Here is a 17,490-nt window from a genome sequence, read left to right as displayed (position 1 = left end):
CCCGCCACCGCTCGTACTCCCTGCCAGCCTTCGGCCAAGCTCTTATCCCGGCGGCCGGGGCCACACCTCCGGGCTCCGCCTCCCCCAGCACCGCCCAGGTAGGGGCGGCCCCCTGGCGCCCTTCCTGGGTAGGGAAAGAAGTGCCCCGGCCTGCAGGGGCCGCGAGGGATGCTTGGGTCCGAGCGGCTCTCCAGCAGTCGCGCACGCGCTGGCTCAGCGCACCCGTGCGAGCAGTGAGCCAGGTGCACGAGTGCACGCACGCCCCTCTCGCCCGAGCCCGGCGGGCCCGCCTGGCGTCCGGTCCCCTCCCGGAGCAGGTCGGTCCGAGAGGCCCGCGGTGCCCCTCCTGGCCGCCCGGAGCGCGCGGAGGCCGCCGCCGCCAGTTAAAGTGTAGCGGGGCCGGGCCGCCGCCGACCGTCCCTGCACTCTGGCCGAGCTAACCGCGGTGAGTAGCGGGGACGCGCTAGACCCCGGGTCCACCCGCCCCGAACGGCCCCGGCCGCAGCCCGGAGGCCCCAGCGGCCTCGGGCCGAGAGGTCGGGTGGGTCCGGAGGACCCCGGCCGGACGCCGAGGCTGGGGCTCCACCTGACGCTACGGCTGAGCCCCCGGAAACTAAAACAGTGGGACGGGGAGAGCAAAGCCTCACTGAGTTCTTCGCGGGAGTTAGTTCCTCGCAGGAACTAAGTTATATGTAATTCGTGTAACAGAAACCCTCCCTTTCCCCGGGTGTTCTGGTCAACGTATGTTTTCACAAAATGAGGCCTGACACTAACACTTCGGTCTCCGGAGGCGGAAGCCTTCACCCTTTGGGTTTGGAGGCGGGTTTTTGAGTTTCCCTGAGCTCAGGATTTATGAGCAGCGTTAAATGCAAATTTTGGGCCCGCCTTTCAGAGAGCCAGCCCAGCCCCTCAGGTCCAGCAGGGTCCGCAATCTGCATTTAACTTGACATTGCTGGTAATTCTGCGCAGGTGGACCAGGACCATCCTTTGAGGCACAGTGGTTTGGGGGAAGGTTAATAAAAATCAGCTGGGCCAACAGCAGATCAGAGTGCTTGGAACTTTGCTGCTTCAGCTGCCTGGGTTTGCAAAGGACAAGGTGGGGGTGACCAACTCAAGGTCCCTTAAACTTGTAGGCCAAGTTAGCTTCATTCTTTACATGAGACCAAGGCCTAAGGAGGAATGAAATTGCCAGCTGGTGCGGGGTTGACTTAGTCAAGCAGCTCTTTTGCTGAGGTCCTGTGCACCAGGCCTGGCCCACCTGCCTGAGTAAGATTTGGGCCAGCATGGAGTGGGCCCAGCTAGAGCTGGGGGCTGTGGCATGCACACATGTAGGTTTCAGGTGACGCTTCCAGAGGATTGGTCTGGTTTCTAACCAAGGAGAGTGGCTCAGGTGAGGCTGTTGCCTCACCCATGCCTGGGGCTGGGCCATCCTGGGCCCCTCGCTCAACCTCTCTGAGTTGCTTTGAGCCCTGGGGTCCCAGAGATCATTTGCAGCTCTAATAGTTGTCTTTCTTCTGAGCAAACACGCGCAGGGTGCCAGCCCTGGGGTGCAAAGTTGCCTTTGGACTGAGGATGAGGGCGGTGAGAGCATGTTCCAGGGCACATGTGCCCAGCCTGCTGTGGAAGCACAGATGCGGACAGCCTCATTTTCCAGCTCTTGAGATCGTGAACTTTATCCCATGGTGCAGAGGAACCACGGCAGACGTTTTGGTGGTGGTCAGTTTTCAGTTTTAGAAAGCCCACCTGGGTGGCTATGCCAGGCTGTGGGAGGCCAGTCCCTCTGAGACCAGCGAGGAGGCAGGTGCTAACCAAAATGCGTTCACTGGACAAATAGCCGAGTCCCTGTGGGCCAGGCTTCGAGCTGTGCCAGCTTTACAGCTGGCCCCAAAGCAGGCCCTGCTGCAGGAGCTTGGGCTGTTGAGTGTGAGGGCTTTGGGGACAACCAGGGATGCAGAGGTTAGTCCTCTATCTGGAGATAGAGTTTGTGAGTCAGACATTTATAGGGGTGGTAGAGAAGGGAGGAGGATAGGTCCCCGGGGAAGGAGAACTCCCTGGAGGTGAAGGCTAGGAGGGCCTGCACCAGGAAAAGCCGAGAGTGAGGGGGCAGCCGAGGTGTCAGATGAGGCAGAGGGGCCAGGGGTGGCCTGGCCTGAGGTGGGCCCCTGGCTTAGGTCCTTGGCAAGAAGGGGTGAGACAGGCAGGGGAGGAGGAGTTTGGAGGTGGGAGTGGGGTGGTTTTCTTTCAAGAAAGGGCAAGGTTAAGATCGTTTCTCCAGGGGAAGAAGCTGGTGGGCAAAGGAGAGAGGAAATGTGAGGCCAGCACGGTGCCGAGGTGGCTGGGCTTCGGGTAGGAGGAGGGAACCTGGGCAGCAGGTGCTGGCTGTTGACTTGGGACACAGGCTGAGGGATCCCCCAGTGCCCTGGGTCCAGGGCTGCGTGTGTGTGGGCACAGAGGTGACACTGCCCTGGCCCTGGTTCTCTGATGCCCACGGCAGGACTGCAGAGTGGGCAGTCCCAAGGAGAGCCCTTCAGCCACAGCCTGTGTTCTCTGTGGGCCAGCGAGGTGTGCCTGCCTGTCTTTTCGGGGGGAAGGGGTCTGCTCTGGCTTGGAAGTTCCTTCCAAAAAGTGTCCCTCCACAAGAGGGCCTTGTTGGTTAAGCATGCAGCCTCCGAGGTGGCCTGCTGGAAGGAACACCATTTGTTTGAATGCCTAAGTCCAATAGTGTCGTGGCTTTAAACAGGAGGCAGGGCCATTGCGGGTCAGGAGGTCTCAGCTTCCTCTCTCTCTGTAACCTCTGGAAGTCACTGCCCTTCTCAGAGCCCCAGTTTCCTTTACTGTAAAGTGGGCGGATGAGACTGTGTAATGGCAATGAGGTGACTCAAGTCTGTGAGGGAAGTGCAGACGCTCTGATCTTCCCCCTTTGGCCGTGAATTCTGCTGGGTCTAGGTTTCTGAAAGAGCCACTGTGCAGTGTGCCTTCAAGTCTTGGTATTTAGGAGGCGCTTGTGAAATGCTTGAATGAGCGAATGAATGAGTGCATACCTTCCTCCTAGGCCGGCACCAAAGCCTGCCTGCCCAGGAGAGCTGGTTTGAGTAGAAACTCCTCCTCTTCCTCCTCTGGTGGGGTGAAGGGCACCTCTCCTGGAGTCTGGAAGACCACTTTGTCTAGTACCCATGGCTGTGACCCCAGAACCCCTGGGACAGGTTCTGTGCCACTGCTGGGGGGTGGAGAGACCAGGGTTCCAGATCCCTGGCTGTGCTAGTTACTCCCCAGTGCCAGCCTCGGATGAGGCTCTGGTTGTCCTGGGGCCTCAGTTTCCCCATCCATAACATGAAGCTGACATCAGCCCTGGTGGCCTTGCAGGGCTGTTGGGAGACTCTGAAGAGGTGGGAAAAAGCTGAAGGACTTAAAAAGTGCTGTGTAAATTTAGGGGCAGGGGAGGTGGGACAAGAAATAAACAAATGATCTCCACGGCCCAAATAGGGAAATTCCTTTGGACCCAAGTGCAGCGATGCCCGCAGGCTGTCGCTTTTGTCAGACCTTTGTTTCTCTATCCTATGCGTCAGCAAGGGAACAAGACCATTAGGGTTGTTGACATGTCCCAGGCCCAGTCTCCACCCACACAGGTGGAATTTTCCACTTCTTTTGTTTTTTCAAATATTAATCAAGGCCCCAGCCAGTCCACAGTGGACCCATTGTCTCATGAAGAGCAAGCAGTTTCTGGCAAACACTGGCCACCTCCCAGGGCCCCGGAAGCCCCCCCGAGCTGGGATGGGTGCTGTTGGGAGCACCCCGCCCTCGGTACCACCCTCCCCCCTCCACCCAGTGTTCTGCTCCAGCTGGTTGAGTTTTGCAGAGTCCGTGGCCATGCCTGCTTTGAGCCAGGGACCCTGAGGCCACACTGAGAGCTTGCCCCCTGCTCACAGTGGGGCCGTGGAGCCGCCAACGGTTTCTCTGCTCCAGTGAGGAGGGCTGGCCCAGGAAGGCCCACAGACGCGGGCCACGGTGTTAAGTCCATGTTAACACTACCCCTGCCAGTTCCTAGGGCGAAACCCCTTGAGGCCACAGCCCGTGTGTACTTGCACCAATCTTCACGTGCGCTGTCACACTGGCACCTGGAAGAAGGTCCAGAATGAAGAGGAGGCTGGTTCTGTTTTTTTCTCAAAGCCCCATCTGTATGTGGGTGACAGAGTCGGCCTCCCAGAGCTTGAGGGAGGATTACTGGAGATGTCAGGGGGTAGAGCCGTGGGCATGTGTGGGACTCATAGCAAAGGGGCAGCCACCTATCTCTCCATCGGTGATACTTGAAACCAGGGTCCGTGGATGCTGGTTGATGTCCTACACTAGCCTTGGTGCCTGATTGATTCTTGCACTTCCGTTCAGTGATGGAGCTGTTCGTAGTTGACACAAGGAAGCAGTGGGCGTTTTTAAGCAGCTCACCTGGCAGTCTGTAGAGCCCTCTGCCGCTAAGCCCCTCCAGAAGCTTGAAAGGGACACAGTAGCGGGCATGTGTGGGAAAGTTGGCTGACTCATATCTCGCCGCTGGTTTATAAAACAGAGTGAGCTGGCTACCTGCAGGGCTGCTCCCAGGTGTGATCTGGCGTCCCTGTCCCTGCCATGCCGTGGCTGGATGGCGCCTCAACAGGGGCTCGCTTAGCACCTCCAGGGCCTTGCTGGCCTTCGGAGGAGTGTGTCTCCGAGCCTGTGGTAGTGCCTGAGTGAACACGGATTAAAGATCAAGCAGGCCTTGCATTTCTCTAATGATTAGTGATGTTGAGCATCCTTTCACGAGGTATCACCTCACACCAGTCAGAATGGCCATCATCAAAAAATCTACAAACAATAAATGCTGGAGAGGGTGTGGAGAAAAGGGGACCCTCTTGCACTGGTGGTGGGAATGTAAATTGATACAGCCACTATGGAGAACAGTATGGAGGTTCCTTAAAAAACTAAAAATAGAACTAGCATATGACCCAGCAATCCGACTACTGGGCATATACCCTGAGAAAACCATAATTCAAAAAGAGTCATGTACCAGAGTGTTCATTGCAGCTCTATTTACAATAGCCAGGACATGGAAGCAACCTAAGTGTCCATCAACAGATGAATGGATAAAGAAGATGTGACACATATATACAATGGAATATTACTCAGCCATAAAAAGAAACGAAATTGAGTTATTTGTAGCGAGGTGGATGGACCTAGAGTCTGTCATACAGAGTGAAGTAAGTCAGAAAGAGAAAAACAAACACTGTATGCTAACACATATCATATGGACTCTAATAAAGAAAAAAAGGTTCTGAAGAACCTAGGAGCAGGACAGGAATAAAGATGCAGACGTAGAGAATGGACTTGAGGACATGGGGAGGGGGAAGGGTAAGCTGGGACGGAGTGAGAGAGTGGCATGGACATATATACACTACCAAACGTAAAATAGATAGCTAGTGGGAAGCAGCTGCATAGCACAGGGAGGTCAGCTTGGTGCTTTGTGACCACCTAGAGGGGTGGAATAGGGAGGGTGGGAGGGAGATGCAAGAGGGAGAAGATATGGGAATATATGTATAGCTGATTCACTTTGTTATACAGCAGAAACTAACACACCATTGTAAAGCAATTATACTCCAGTAAAGATGTTAAAAAAAATAAAAAGTAAAATAAAAAAAAGATCAAGCAGTCCTGGCAGCTGCTGCTCTCTGCCCTCTGCTTAGCCCTGTGTTTGCAGCAGATGCCAGAGTCGGTGCCTCAGATGGTGGGAAGGGACGCTTTGTCCTGGGACCTTGGACAAGTCACCTCAGCGCACGGGTCTGGGCCTCTAGGGGATTGATGTCCAGTCCATAATAGTGCATCTCAAATTCCCTGTGGTGCAGGACCATGTTTGGTTTTTAAATTTTAATCTCACATGGGTTGATTTAAAAAATGTAATAAAAGTTGTTACAGTAAAAACAAAGATACATCGCATTTAAGCTCGTTATCTTATTAGGAGATGCAGCAGACATCAAGTCACTGTGTCAGATTGCTGGAAACGTTTCTAAACCCTGCCTTTTGATTCTGTGCTTATCTTTCGCAGACAGTCGAAAATAGCATGTGGGTTGGCCCTGGCCACAGAGCCTGAATCCTTCACATCTGGGTGTGAGGTGGTGTTTTTTAATCGAGGTTTTAAAAACTGGTTGAAAATGTGCTTGAAGGAGGAAGCGGGTAGCAAACCTTTGTTGAACGCCCCGACTTCTGTGGAACAGGGTGGAGTCCATCAGCCTAGATCAGGCTCCCGGCCTCCGAGTTTCTCCCACGCTGCCTTCATTCCCTCAGTCCTTTAGCAGAGAGATTTGAGATTTAAAACAGATAGCAACAACGAAAGCCCTTTTTGTTGTGGAAAACTTGGAACACACACAAAATTAGCCAGAAGAGAGTATTGAATCCCATATCCCATCCCCTCATGGGTGATCCTGTTTTGTCTGTTCCCCAGATCCCTGGGGTTTTTTAAACCAAATCCAAATATTGCTTATTTTTTCTGTCCATCTTTCAGTAGATATTTCTGAAACAGTCGTTTTAAACAACATTACCACAGAACCAGTGTCACATCTGACAAACAATGACTTCTTAATATCCTCAAATATCCAGTCACTGTTCAAATTCCTAGGACCTGAGTGAGATCCACACGTCATTCTCTCATGATCTGTGGATTTCCCTCCATCTCTCTCTGCCTTGTTTCTTTTTCACTTGAACTTGTCGAAGAAATGTCGGGCTTTCCCTTGGCCTGGATTCTGTGTGTGGGATCCCACGTTCCTCTGATCTTCGAATTTCCTGCCAATCGGTGGATTTAGAAGTGTGAGCAGATTCAGGTCTGGAGTTTTGGGTGAGGATATTTCATTGTGTTCTCTCATTCACACGTATCTCATTCAGACATATGCAGAGGCGAGAAGGGAGGAGCTGCAAACGTCAGAGGCCCCCGCACAGGCTGGCACCCACTGTTGCCAACAGGAAACCCCCGGCCCAGGTCACACAGAAGTCCTGGCAGAGCTGGGGACAAAAGCCTGGCCTGTGGTTGGCATCATACTTGGGACTCCTCCCTGGGGTTTTCTTGGCATTCTGAGCAGTCTCTGCCCTGTCCTGTGTCCCACCCTCAGCACCAGGAGGGTGCAAGGACAAGTGGGCCCTGCCCAAGCAGCTGAAGTTATCTCCGAGGTAGCGACTGATGAGCTAATTCAGGAGAAGAGGGGAGAGTTTCTGATTCATTTGTTTATTCTGCACCAAAATGTGGGAGATGAGAGTTTTAGGAAGAGAAACTTGACTTTTGAAGAAAATGAGTTTTTTTAAATTAAAAAAAATTAAGCTACAACATAAAGTGTACTGATGGTGAATTTTTATCTGTATATGCACCCAGGTGATCATTACCTGGTCAGGATCCAGAATGTTCCTTGTGCCCCTTATTTAATTTAATTTAATTTATTTATTTGCTGTGTCATGCAGGATCTTAGTTCCCCGACCACGGATCGAACCCATGCCCCCTGTAGTGGAAGCACGAACTCTTAACCACTGGACGACCACAGAAGTCCCTCCCTGTGCCCCTTCTAAGTGGTACCTCTCTCTGCCCCGGCACAGATGTCTCAGTTCAGTGTCCGCATCTCAGACTGCCCGGGTGTGGGAGCTGTAGGCTGCACGCCGGCCTGTCCCCATCATATGTCTACTCAGCTAGCATTGCAGAGTGCCACGCTCCGCGTTGGGGGCAAGGCCACAGAGCCTTTGGCTGGGGCGATGGGCCTTTGACAGCTCATTTCACTCTTAGAGTTGAGGGCTCAGTAAGTGGTTCAAAGAGAAGTCCCAGGATGGATGTGGCCAGTGGCCGAGGAAGGCTTCTCAGAGGGAGCATTGGCTGAGCAGGGTCTGAGGGAAGGTGAGAAGTGACCCAGGTGCAAGGAGGTGGGGACCCCATACCTGGAAGAAGGAGCACACGTGCAAAGGACCAGGGTGGGTGGGAGGGTAGGTGGTCTGGGTGCCTGGAACCCAGAGAGTGAGGCTCATGGTTGGGTGAGGGGTGATGGGTGAGTGGGGGGCAGGAGGCAGGGCTCCTGGGGCTGGAGGAAGCTTGCTCCACCATCTTGGGAGGATGGGTGGCCTGGGCTGGAGGTGGGCAGTGAGGTTCCTATGCGGGGAGGGGGCAGCTGCCCAGGGTTCTTCGCTGGACCATTACTCCCCAGCCCGGCTACCTCTCTGACCAGACCCTTCCCACCTGGGCCACCACCCCAAACTCCCCTCCTCCCACCCCAGCGCTGGGCGATCAGGCTGCTGTGCCACTGAGAAGCCTTTGCCAGGCTGCAGGGAAGCAGCCGAACTGTACCACTTCTTGGGCTCTACAGCCTTGGGTGGTGCCTTGTACCCTTTCCACGTGCTGACTCAGGTGACTTTTTAGCTCCCAGAATGTGGCTGTGTTGGGCGGGTCCTGCCTGTGACTTGAAAAGGGACAGGGGCTCCCCTCTCAGGCTTGTTTTCTTTTCTGTGATGTGGGACTGATGGTGATGGTGATGGTGATGATGATGATGATGATGATGATGGTGAAGAAGCCCGCTCCCCCAGTGTCTGTGGAGATTCAGTGTGTGATACCCCACGTGAAGCGCTCAGGATGGGTGGCTGCCCCTATTATGACTGCTTTACTCATAACGCTGTTTGGTTTCGTGGCTTAATGGAGCTCCGTGAACAGACAGTGGCAGCTACGGAGCATTATTCGTTTGTCCCCGACAAAGCCCAGCCTAGAAGGTTGAGAACCTTGTCAGAGGTCTCTCAGGAGAGCAGGTCAAAGCCAGGACTAGAAGGCCAGATCCAAGGCAGGTGGCCTGCTCTGAGTCCTCCATTGGAGAGCAACCCCTCAGAGACCCCCAGAAAGGCGAGGATGGCGGCGCCCTCCCCCCCGCCCCACTTTCTGCAGTTCTCTCTCGGGATTGTCAGCACCACCTTGGCCCATGGGCTCAGAGACAGTGCCAACCTTGGGGCACCAAGGGGCGTCGTGCCCACGAGCCGCTGAGCTTTGTGCCTCGGTCTGCTCAAGCCGTGTCTGTAGCGACAGGGCTACCCAGCCACTATGTAAATGGTTAACAGCCTCCTTTCTTGTGACTGGGGCCTTTTTATGGCTCTGTCCCCCATGGGTGGACAGTAAGGTTTTCACCATTGTTTGCCAGCATAAACAACTCAGGACAGACCTCTAGTCTTGTTTTTTCACAGTTGTGCAGAGTTCTCTTTTGCTTAAATTCTTTTTTTTTTTTTTTTTTTGCTTGCGCCATGCAGCATGTGGGATTTTGGTTCCCCAACCAGGGATTGAACCCATGTGCCCTGCCTTGGAAGTGCGGAGTCTTTTTTTTTTTCCCCGGTGGCTTTGCTGTTCTTCCATTCTGACTTCCAAGTCAATAGTTTTCCTATTGCATCATGTCTTACTTTTTTTTTTTTAATTAAAAAATTGTTTTTTATTGGAGTATAGTTGCTTTGCAATATTGTGTTAGTTTATATTGTACAGCAAAGTGAGTCAGCTATACGTATACCTATATCCCCTCTTTTTTGGATTTCCTTCTCATTTAGGTCCCCACAGAGCATTGAGTAGAGTTCCCTGTGCTATACAGTAGGTTCTCATTAGTTATTTACTTTCTACATAGCATCAATAGTGTATACATGTCAACCCCAATCTCCCAATTCATCCCACCCCCACCACTTTACCCCTTGGTATCCATATGTTTGTTCTCTATGTCTGTGTCTCCATTTCTGCTTTGTAAATAAGATTGTCTGTACCAATTTTTTCAGATTCCACATATATGCGTTAATATACGATATTTGTTTTTCTCTTTCTGATTTACTTCACTCTGTATGACAGTCTCTAGGTACATCCGTGTCTCTACAAATGACCCAATTTTATTCCTTTTTATGGCTGAGTAATATTCCATTGTATATATGTACCACATCTTCTTTATCCATTCCTCTGTTGATGGACATTTAGGTTGGGAAGCGCAGAGTCTTAACCACTGGACCACCAGGGAAGTCCCTCTTTCGGATAAATTGTTAGAAGTGGGATTGCTGACACAGACGGCTGCACCTTTAGAACCCTGATGCGTCCCTCACCTTCAGAAAAGGTCTGCACGTTACCCAGCTGTGCCCAAAGCAGAATCATTATTTGCCATTGGCCCTGCCTGGCAGAGCTTCTCAAAGGTTGAACCAGGTCTTGTGCCCTATTTCACATGCAGGCCTGGCTGAGACTGCTGGCCCCTCTCCAGAGATCTGTCATCTCTTCTTGGGTAACTGACAAAAGCCAGGACCTCAGTGGCCCCAAGGATCTGATTCTAGTCTGGTACACTGTGCTGGCTCCGAGCTAGAAAGGAAATACATACACACACACACACACACACACACACACACACACACACACACACACGTGTGCATGCCAAGAAATTGTGAAGAACCCTGTTCAAAGGGTCGTTTCGGGAAGTTTTGTCAGCCTTCCAGCTGTGCAACTCTGGAGACAGACTGTCCCAAGCATGGGTACTCCAGATGTGGTGGGTAAGCATTTTATTCTAGGCACAGTTCTTTTGCAATTTGACTTTGCCAGAGTTATCAAGTTTGTTGTGCAATTGGTCACAAACTCAAAATTACATGGAAATCTGTCTTGTCATGTTGTAGCATGTTTTTTTTTTTTTGGTTGATATTCATTCTTATTTACGTTAATTTAATTTTTAATTTATATTGGAGTATAGTTGATTTACAATGTTGTGTTAGTTTAAGGCCTACAGCTAAGTGATTCAGTTACATGTACATATGTCCATTCTTTTTCAGATTATTTCCCATATAGGTTATTACAGAATATTGAGTAGAGTTCCCTGTGTTACACACTAGTAGGTCCCTGTTAAATATCTATATTATATATAGTAGTGTGCATATGCTAATCCCAAACTCCTAATTTATCCCCCCTACCTTCCCCCCACCCTCACCCCTGCAACCACAAGTCTGCTTTCGAAGTCTGTGAGTCTGTTTCTGTTTTGCAAATAAGTTCATTTGTATCATTTTTTTAGAGTCCACATATAAGTGATATCATATGGTATTTGTCTTTCTCTGTCTGACTTACTTCACTTAGTATGATCATCTCTAGATCCATCCATGTTGCTGCAAATGGCATTATTTCATTTTTTTTTTATGGCTGAGTGATATTCCATTGTATATATGCACCACATCTTCTTTATCCATTCTTCTGTCAGTGGACATTTAGGTTGCTTCCATGTGTTGGCTCTTGTGCTCTGAACATAGGGGTGCATGTATCTTTTGGAATTATAGTTTTGTCCAGGTATATGCCCAGGAGTGGGATTGCTGGATCATATGGTAGTTCTATTTTTAGTTTTTTGAGGAACCTCCATACTGTTCTCCGTAGTGGTTGTACCAACTTACATTCCCACCAACAATGTAATAGGGTTCCCTTTTCTCCACACCCTCTCCAGCATTTATTGTTCGTAGATTTTTTGATGACGCCCATTCTGATTGGTGTGAGGTGATACCTCTTTGTAGTTTTGATTTGCATTTATCTAATAATTAGCAATGTTAAGTATCTTTTCATGTGCTTTTTGGCCATCTGTATGTCTTCTTTGGAGAAATGTCTATTTAGATCTTCTGCCCATTTTTTGACTGGGTTGTTTTGTTTTGTTTTTTTATATAGAGCTGCACAAGCTGTTTGTATATTTTGGAGATTAATCCCTTGTCGTTTGCTTCATTTGCAAACATTTTCTCCCATTCTGTGGGTTGTCTTTTCATTTTGTTTATGGTTTCCTTTGCTGTGCAAAAGTTTTACGTTTAATTAGGTCCCATTTGTTTATTTTTGTTTACATTTTCATTATTCTAGGAGGTGGATCAAAAAAGATATTGCTGTGATTTATGTCAGAGAGTGTTCTGCCTATGTTTTCCTCTAAGAGTTTTATAGTATCTGGCCTTACATTTAGGTCTTTAATCCATTTTGAGTTTATTTTTGTGTGTGGTGTTAGAGAATGTTCTAATTTCATCCTTTTACATGTAGCTGTCCAGTTTTCCCAGCACCACTTATTGAAGAGGCTGTCTTTTTTCCATTGTATATTCTTGCCTCCTTTGTCATAGATTAATTAATTATTAATTAGATTAATTATTTCTGAGGTTTCTATCCTGTTCCATTGATCTATATTTCTGTTTTTTTTGGTACCGGTACCATACTGTTCTGATTACTGTAGCTTTGTAGTATAGTCTGAAGTCAGGGAGTCTGATTCCTCCAGCTCCATTTTTCTTTCCCAGGATTGCTTTGGCTGTTTGGGGTCTCTTGTGTTCCCATACAAATCTTAAAATTTTCTGTTCTAGTTCTGTGAAAGCTGCTATTTGTAATTTGATAGGGATTGCACTGAATCTGTAGATTGCCTTGGGTAGTATAGTCATTTTGACAATATTGATTCTTACAATCCAAGAACATGGTATATCTTTCCATCTGTTTGTGTCATCTTTGATTTCTTTCATCAGCGTCTTATAGTTTTCAGAGTACAGGTCTTTTGCCTCCTTAGGTAAGTTTATTCCTAGGTATTTTATTCTTTTTTTTGCAATGCTAAATGGGATTGTTTCCTTAATTTCTCTTTCTGATCTTTCATTGTTAGTGTATAGGAATGCAAGAGATTTCTGTGTATTAATTTTGTAGACTTTTGCAGTCTAGATGATCTATTAATGAATGTGGGCTGTTAAAATGTGGGCTGTTAAAATTCCCCACTATTATTGTGTTACTGTTGATTTCTTCTTTTATGGCTGTTAGCATTTGCCTTATATATTGAGGTGCTCCTATGTTGGGTGCATATGTATATTTACAATTGTTATATCTTCTCCTTGGATTGATCCCTTGATCATTATGTAGTATCCTTCTTTGTCTCTGGTAACAGTCTTTTTTTTAAGGTCTATTTTGTCTGATATGAGTATTCCTACTCCAGCTTTCTTTTGATTTCCATTTGCATGGAAGACCTTTTTCCATCGCCTCACTTTCAGTCTGTATGTGTCCCTAGATCTGAAGTGCGTCTCTTGTAAACAACATATATACAGGTCTTGTTTTTGTATCCATTCAGCCAGTCTGTGTGTTTTGGTTGGAGCATTTAATCCATTTACATTTAAGGTAATTATTGATATGTGTGTTCTTATTGCCAGTTTATTAATTGCTTTGAATTTGTTTTTGTAGGTCTTTTTTCTCCCCTTCCTCTTGTTCTCCTCTCCTGTGATTTGATGACTATCTTTAGTGTTGTGTTTGGATTGCTTTTTCTTTTTTTGTGTGTGTATCTATTGTAGATTTTTGGTTTGCGGTTCCCATGAGGTTTTGATACAGCAGTCTATATGTATACAAGATTGTTTTAAGTTGCTGGTCTCTTAATTCCAATGGATTTCCAATATCCTGCATCTGTACTCTCCTCACAATTGCTAGTTTTGATATCATATTTGTATATGGATGATTTCCTACCTTTACTTTATGTTTGCCTTTATTGGTTAGCTTTCCCATTCGTAATTTTCTTGTTTCTAGTTGTGACCTTTTCTTTTCTGTAAGAGAAGTTCCTTTAGGGTTTGTTGTAAAGCTGGTTTGGTGGTGCTGAATTCTCTTCACTTTTGCTTGTCTGTACAGCTTTTGACTTCTCCATCAAATCTGAATGAGAGCCTTGCTGGGTAGAGTATTGTTGGTTGTAGGTTTTTCCCTTTCATTGCTTTAAATATATCATGCTATTCTCTTCTGACCTGCAGAATTTCTGCTGAAAAATCAGCTGATAACCTTATGAGGATTCCTGTGTATGTTATTTGTTGCTTTTCCCTTGTTGCTTTTAATATTTTTTGTCTTTATAATTTTTGTCAGTTTGATTAATGTGTCTCAGCGTGTTCCTCCTTGGGTTTATCTTGTATGGACCTCTCTGTGCTTCCTGGACTTGAGTGTTTTCTTTTTCATGTTAGGGAATTTTTCAACTATAATCTCTTCACGTATTTTCTCAGGTCTTTTCTCTCTATTCTTCTGGGACCCCTATAGTGTGAATGTTGGTGTGTTTAATGTTGTCCCAGAGGTCTCTGAGACTGTCCTCATTTCGTTTCATTCTTTTTTTCTTTATTTTGTTCCACAGCAGTGATTTCCACCACTCTGTCTTCTAGCTCACTTATTCGTTCTTCTGCCTCATTTATTCTGCTATTGATTCCTTCTAGTGTATTTTTCATTCCAGTTATTGTTCACCTCTGTTTGTTCTTGAAGTCTTCTAGGTATTTGTTAAACATTTCTTGTATCTTCTCGGTCTGTGCCTCCATTCTTTTTCTGAGATCTTTGATCATCTTTACTATCATTACTTTGAATTCTTTTTCAGGTAGATTGCCTGTCTCCACTTCACTTAGTTGTTCTGGGTTTTTATCTTGTTTCTTTGTCTGAAACATATTTCTCTGCTGTCTCATTTTGTCTTACTTTCTGGTTTTGTGGTCTCCTTTCCACAGGCTGTAGGATCGTAGTTCTTCTTGCTTCTGGTGCCTGCCCCCTGGTGGGTGAGATTGGTCCAGGGGCTTTTGCAGGCTTCCTGGTGGGAGGGACTGTTGCCTGCCCTCTGGTGGGTGGAGCTGGGTCTTGTCCCTCTGGTGGGCAGAGCCATGTCCAGGGGTGCGTTTAGAGGTGGCTGTGAGCTCAGTACAACTTTAGACAGCCTGTCTGCTGATGGGTGGGGCTGTGTTCCCCCACCTGCTGGTTGTTTGGCCTGAGGCATCCAAGCACTGGAGCCTACAGGCTGCTGGGTGGGGCCAAGTCCCAGTGCCAAAATGGTGACCTCCAGGAGAGCTCATGCCAATCAGTATTTCCTGAGACCTCTGCCACCAGTGTCCTTGCCCCCACAGTGAGCCACAGCCAACCCCCACCTCCCCAGGAGACCTTCTGAGACCAGCAGGCAGGGGTAGCCCAGGCTCCTATGGAGTCCCTGCTTTGTGCTGGGTCCCAGTGCATGTGAAATCTTGTGTGTGCCCACCAAGAATGGAGTCTCTGTTTCCCTCAGTCCTGTGGAGCTCTTTCACTCAAGCCCACTGGCCTTCAAAGCCCTGGGGGCTCCTCCTTCTATTGCCAGACCCTCACGCTGGGGAGCTTGATGTGGGGCTCAGAACTCACTCCTGTGGGAGAACCTTTGTGATACAATTATTTTCCAGTTTGTGGGTCGCCCACCTGGTGGGTATGGGATTTGATTATATTGTGAAAGTGTTCCTCCTACCATCTCATGATGGCTTCCTCTTTGTCTTTGGATGTAAAGTATCATTTTTGGTAGGTTCCACTCTTTCTTATCCATGATTGTTCAGCAGTTTGTTGTGATTTTGGTGTTTTCATGAGAGGAGGTGAGCTCAAGTCCTTCTACTCTTCTATCTTGTCCAGAATCGAGGGGCTGCTTTTATTTTGGATGTTTACTGCCTCTTTCCTTAGTGTGTGCTAGCCATTATCCCCTTGATATGGGTGTGTAGATGTGTTGGCCTGTGAGCACTCCCTGTACAGTGTGGGCAGTGATTGGTGCCCACCCTGTGGGTTACCCAGCAGTGGTGGTGGACTGTGCATCCCCGGAACAGCAGGGGCTGCGCTTGTCACCTGCTCGCATGTCCCCTAGCTGAGGTTGGCAGCCCACGCACCCCTGAGGAGCGATTGGTGCCTGCTCCCTGCCCATGCATGCTCCCCGGATGGTGGGGGCAGTGACTGGCACCTGCTCCTGGGTTTCCTAGTGGTGGTGACAGCCCGTGCACTCCAGGGACAGCAGGGACAGTGATTGGGACCTGCTCGTGTCCCATGAGTGCTCCCTGCATGGTGGGGGCAGCGTTTGGCACCTGCTTGTGGGTCTCCCAGTGACAGCGGTGACCCGGAATAGGAGGGACAGCGATTGGCACTCACTGCTATGTCCCGAATTTCATTCCTTTTTAAGGCTGAATAATGTTGCATTGTATGTATATACCACATTTCTCTTATCCAGTCATCTGTTGATGGACATTTGTGTTGTTTCCACCTTTTTGCTATTGTGAATAATGCTGCTTAAAAATATTGTCATACAAGTATCTGTTTGAGTCTTTGCTTTCAGTTATTTTGGGTACATAATTAGGAGTGGAATTGCTAGATCATATGGTAATTCTATATTTAACTTTTTGAAGAATCACCAAACTGTTTTCCACGGTGGCTGCACCATTTTGCATTCCCACCAACTGTGTACAAGGGTTCCAACTTCTCCACATTCCTGTCAACATTTGTTTTTTTCCATTTTTTGGATAATAACCATTCTAATGGTTGTGAGGTGGTATTTCAATGTGGTTTTAATTTGCATTAGTGATGTTGAGCATCTTTTCACATGTTTATTGGCCATTTGTATATCTTTGGAGAAACATCTATTCTAGTTCTTTGCCCTTTTGTGTGTGTCTGTGTGTGTGTGTGTGTGTTGAGTTGTGTGCTTTTTGTTGTAATTGAGTAGTAGGAGTTATTTATATATTCTGGACATTAATCCCTTACAGAGCTATGATTTGCAAATATTTTGTTCCATTTTGTGGGTTATTTCACTCTCTTGATGGGGTCCTTTGTTGCACAAAAGTTTTTAATTTTGATGAAATCCAATTTATCTGTTCTTTCCCTTGTTTCCTGTGCTTTTGGTGAAGCATCATCATCAAGCAAGAAATCATTGCCAAATCCAGTGTCATGAAGATTTTTCCCTATGTTTTTATCTAAGGGTTTTATAATTTTAGTTCTTACATTTAGGTTTTTGGTCTATTTTAATTGTTGTATACGGTATTAGGTAAGGGTCAAACTTCATGCTTTTGCATATGGATATCCAGTTTCCCCAACACAATTTGCTTAAAAAATGATCGTTTCTCCATCGAATGTGTCTTGTCATCCTAGTAAAATATCAACTACCCATCTATGTGAGGGTTTATTTCTGCACTCTCTTTTCTGTTCTTCTATATGTCTGTCCTTATGCCACTACCATGTCGTTTTGATTACTGGAGCTTTGTAGTAAGCTTTGAAATCAGAAAGTGTCAGTCTTCCAACCTGTTATGTTCCAAGATTGTTTTGGCTATTTGTGGTCCCTTGAGATTGCGTATGAATTTTAAGATGGGTTTCTCTATTTCTGAAAAAGCACTGTTGGAATTTTGATAGGGATTACATTGAATCTGTAACGTGCCATAGGTAGTGTTGCCATCTTAACAATATTAAGTCTTCCAATCCAGAACACAGGATGTCTTTCCATCTCTTTATACCTTATTTAATTTCTTTCAGCAATATTTTGTAGTTTTCAGTGTTAGGTCTTTCAACTCCTTGGTTAAATTTATTTCTAAGTATTTTATTCTTTTTGCTACTATTATAAGTGGAATTGTTGCCTTAATTTCCTTTTTAGATTGTTCACTGTTAGTGTCTAGAAATGCAAATGATTTTTCTGTGATTTTGGATCCTGCAACTTTGCTGAATTTACTTATTAGCTCTAATAGTTATTGTGTGTGTCTCTGTGTAAT

At 47.4% G+C, this 17,490-nt stretch overlaps 1 protein-coding gene across 3 annotated transcripts in view; it reads left to right on the top strand.

The window, feature by feature from the left end:
• The first annotated feature begins 139 nt into the window (after nt 1–139).
• CHDH (choline dehydrogenase) overlaps nt 140–17,490 on the top strand; it is a 62,489-nt gene continuing 45,138 nt past the window's right edge. For all 3 annotated transcript variants that reach the window (XM_060022697.1, XM_060022696.1, XM_060022698.1), the window contains exon 1: nt 140–445. The gene's annotated coding sequence lies outside the window, so the exon portion shown is untranslated. The remainder of the gene's footprint in view (nt 446–17,490) is intronic.

The sequence above is a fragment of the Delphinus delphis genome, chromosome 10 (assembly GCF_949987515.2).
Source record: "Delphinus delphis chromosome 10, mDelDel1.2, whole genome shotgun sequence".
NCBI classification, from domain to species: Eukaryota; Metazoa; Chordata; class Mammalia; order Artiodactyla; family Delphinidae; genus Delphinus; species Delphinus delphis.
The sequence above is the reverse complement of the archived record's forward strand: the minus strand, read 5'-3'. Positions and strand labels throughout refer to the sequence as shown.